The sequence below is a fragment of the Crocuta crocuta genome, unplaced genomic scaffold, assembly GCF_008692635.1.
Source record: "Crocuta crocuta isolate KB4526 unplaced genomic scaffold, BGI_CrCroc_1.0 scaffold27, whole genome shotgun sequence".
NCBI classification, from domain to species: Eukaryota; Metazoa; Chordata; class Mammalia; order Carnivora; family Hyaenidae; genus Crocuta; species Crocuta crocuta.
Genome location: NW_027532250.1, coordinates 5,871,234 through 5,875,958, shown reverse-complemented (window position 1 = coordinate 5,875,958; position 4,725 = coordinate 5,871,234).

The following is a 4,725-nucleotide window of genomic DNA, read 5'->3' as shown; positions in this document are numbered from 1 at the left end:
AGGAGCAGAGAGGAGTGAAGGCAGGGCACACTTCAAAAGGCCTGGTTTAAATCCCACCTGAGACAAATGATGTCAGCTTTCTGAGCCTCAGTCCCCTTCCCGGGGGTAAGGAGCCAGCTCCACATTTTACCATCCAGGAGCGTTTGAGTCATGCATGCAACAAAAAATAGTTGCTCCTTTACATCCCAGACTCCACTCTGGGAATTTCCAAAGCATCCCGTAAAAGCAGGATAAGATCAATGTATTTGAACCATGTAGATAATTTTGCCGTTAAGTTGTATGAATAATAATAGGAATGGCCGAAGTTACCAAGAGCTTACGGAGTGCCAGGCACTGAGCTACAGGCTTTGCAAATATGGACGGTTCTGAATCACAATTCATTCTAACTGCTGGACTTCAAAAGAAACTGCACACTTCCATTCCCTCTGATTCAAGCGTGGATATGTCCTTCGTGTCCAGATGAAGAGCCAAATAGCTCATGATCATACGAAGAGCCACCAGGCTTACGGGGCAGGGCGGGAGGCTCCTGGCGGGACACTAATTCTCCCCATTTCCCGTCCTGGAGTTGAGCCTTTGATCCTTGCAGCGCCCAGAGTGACCAGGCTGCCCACGGTCATCAGGACTTGCTCAAGTGAGTTTCTGTCTCTTTGACTAGGAACGTGTGGGGACACTCAGCGCTTTCTGGCTCGCTATCAGATGTTATGAGCTCTGAACTGTGAATTCTGAAGNAACCGCGAGATCATGACCTAAATGAAAGTCGGACGCTTAACCGACTAAGCCACCCAGGCGCCCCTGGATTGCTCTGCTTTTTTGAAGTAAAAGCAGGTCGCATCTGCTCTGTGCTCATTGTAGAAGGGGAAGGGTACCAGAAATGTTGATGACCGCAGTGTTTTTCCCAGGGGACAGCTCCTGCTTAAAACTCATGGAGTCTCTCCTTGTTCCCAGCATGGGGCCTACTGGGACTTGCCATTTGGCGTGTGTTACCTCTCAGAAAGAATTTATGACAAAACAAAACAAGAGAGAGCAAGAGAGAAAGAAAAAGAAAACAAAACAACCAAATTTAAAAAGTTTCCGGAACTTTCTAACAGAGTGGAGATGAAATAAAAAAGAGCTGAGATGTGTACCCTACAGTTTTTCCATAACTTTGGGACACTGCCCCAATTCTTCAGGCTGGCCTCTATACACGGGGTGGTGGGGGTGGTGCTGAGAATCAGCTGGAAACGCTGTTAATTCAGAAACTCTTAGAAAATGGGTTCTGTGGGGGCACCTGGGTGGCTCAGTCGGTCGAGCATCTGATTCTTGGTTTTGTCTCAGGTCACGATCTCACGTTTTGTGAGTCTGAATCCCGCATTGGGCTCTGTGCTGACAGCGAGGAGCCTGCTTGGGATTCTCTCTCTGCCTCTCCCCTCCCCTCTCTCAAAATAAAATAAACTTAAAAAAGAAAGGAAATGGGTTCTACTTGACCATCCACCCATCAATCCATCCATTCATCCATCCATCCACCCATCCACCCATCCATCCATCCATCCATCTATGCAACCATCCATCCTTCCATCCATCCATCCATCCATCCACCCATCCATTCACCCATCCATCCATCCATCCACGCATCCATCCATCCACCCATCCATCCATCCATCCACCCATCCATCCATGCATCCATGCATCCATGCATCCATGCATCCACCCATCCACCCACCCATCCACCCATCCATCCATGCATCCATGCATCCATGCATCCATCCATCCATCCATGCATCTATGCATCCATCCATCCATCCATCCATCCACCCATCCATCCATGCATCCATGCATCCATCCATCCACCCATCCACCCACCCATCCATCCATCCATGCATCCATGCATCCATGCATCCATCCATGCATCCATGCATCCATGCATCCATGCATCCATCCATCCATCCACCCATCCACGCATCCATCCATCTATGCAACCATCCATCCATCCATCCATCCATCCATGCATGCATCCATCCATCCATCCATGCATCCATGCATCCATACATCCATCCACCCATCCACCCATCCATGCATCCATCCAACCATCCACCCATCCACCCAACCACCCACCCATCCATCCATCCACCCATCCACCCACCCATCCACCCATCCATCTATCCATGCATCCATCCATGCATGCATCATCTGTCCAATGAGATGATTACTTCAGCTAAAAGCAGCCTGCCCCAAACAGCAGGAATAACTACTAAGCCCAAATAACTTGGCAGCGATACCTTCCGATAAGAAAAAGGAACCCAGCTTTAGGTGCATCCACACCTAGCACGTAAGCCCACAAAAAACAGACAAGGGGCGTGTAAAAGAGATACATGAGGACACTCAGCACCACACTGTGAGAAAGGCTGGCAACAACCTCACCATTAACAGGAGCGCAGGAGATTTTTCTCGGCCACTTAACTGCCTAGTTCCTCCATTTTCCCTGTAGAACAGGATATTCAGAATACTTATTGGTCAATGACAAACACAAAATAAATAAATGGTCAGACAGGGTTTAGAATTAGGCTGGGCACAGGCTACATGCTCAATACTTACAGCTATTATTGTTATTACCAAACGGCAGAAATCAACTTCTTAAATATTTATTTTTGAGAGAGAAATAATAATAATTATTATTTCATGTGTGTGAGTGGGGAAGAGTTAGAAAGAGGAGACAGCAGATTCGAAGTGGGCTCCCTGCTGACAGCACAGAGCCTGACGCGGGGCTCGAACTCACGAACCGTGAGATCATGACCTGAGCTAAAGTCAGACTCTTAATCAACTAAGCCACCCAGGTGCCCCTACACAGCAACATATTTTTAAAAACTGTTTATTTGTTTATTTTGAGAGAGAAAGAGAACTAGCCGGGGGAAGGGCAGAGAGAGGCGGGGCTCAATCTCATGACCAGGAGATCAAGACCCCAGGTAAAACCAAAACCCGGGTGATTAACCAACTAAGCCACCCAGGCGCCCTGAAATCAACATATTTGTTAAACAGACTGAATTTGAAACATATTCCTGAAACATCCCTATTTCCAGTTCAGCGAAAAAACCCCATAAGAGTCACAAATGGCAGATTACGTAGAAAATGGTGAATCACATTTGTGTTTTTCAACCAAGATTATGTCTCATAATAGGTTTGTTTGTAGATGAAGCACTTCAGGGAAGATAGGCAAGAACTGGTGATCTATAAAAATGTTTCTGTCCAGACTCTAGAGAGTTAATGTGAAAACTCAGCACAGATATCTATGTTCTTTTAAAGATGTCTGTTGCCGTCCAACACATTTCATTCATAGCTTATGACACATACAGAGAAGGAACAATTTGAGTCCAATACAGCCCAGTTTTAAACTAATGGGTTTAATTAATTTATGCTTTGAACCGGTAACTAAGAAGCACTAATAATAACATGTTTTAGGGAAAAACCATACTGAATTCTACTCCTGAGATCAATATTGCACTGTATGTTGACTACTTAAAACGTAAATTTTAAAAAAGGAGGGAAAAGAACACAAAGAAAAAGCATAGCTTTGCTGGTGAAAAAAATTTAAGTCTGCCAACGATCGATGAATCGTGAACATTTATAAAATGTGGCCCATTTCTGGAATTGAAACCTATGAACCTTTGAAGTTCATTTTTTATATTTTTAAATTTGTTTTATATTTTTACCTTTTTCAAGTGCATTTTCAGTGATCTTCAGCACCCAATGCCAGGTACCCATTAATGACGGAAAATTAAGGATAATGGTTTTGTATAAGAAACTATAAGGTGGATTACAAGCTGATATTCAATTAGGCAGCTCTCGCTTAAATGCCTTGTTTTTTTTGTTTTGTTTTGTTTTTTTTGTTTTTTTTTTAATGTTTTTGATTTATTTCTAGGGGGGAGAGAGAGAGAGAGAGAGAGACAGCGTGAGCAGGGGAGGGTCAGAAAGAGAGGGAGTCACAGACTCTGAAACAGGCTCCAGGCTCTGAGCTGGCAGTCAGCACAGAGCCCGACGCGGGGCTCGAACCCACGAACCGTGAGATCATGACCCAAGCACAAGTCGGACGCTTAACCGACTAAGCCACCCAGGCGCCCCTTAAATGCCTTGTTTAATACAAATAACGCAACTACAGAAATTAGAGGAAACTTGTGTAAAATGATGTTTTCCATGGTTTTGTTGTCGTAGTATTTGCTCATCCTCATTCATCATTGCCTTGTGCTTGTTAGATATTGTTGTGTGTGTGTGTGCGTGTGTAAAATCCAGGTCATTGTACCAACGCAACGATTTCTGGGCTCATCTGAGTGCTTACTGTGTTCCCGTAGATCTCTCTTTCCCCCACCATATTATGCTCCTTTTCTGAAATGTCGTTTGAACGCTGTTCATTGTAAAGTTATCTAATGAAAAAATGCCTGTGGAGGTGACTTACAAGCCATTTGGCTCCCTCCTGCCAGGGGAGGAAAAGAATAACACTGAGCAAGGCTGAAGGTTTTTATTACCACGTCATAAATGAGCAAATGGCACTGGCAATACAAAGCAACTCCGAGGACCCTGGAAAAAGGAAGCTGCATTGGGGGGGGGGGCATCCAGTGACAAAATGGATTTTTATTAACCTCCTGGTCCAAAATCTCTTTTCCTATTTTTTTGGCCTCATTTACTTGACAACATCGTAATGCTGTAAAAACAGCCGAACAGGAAGCTGATAACCATTGCAAACCGCAAGCCCCCCCC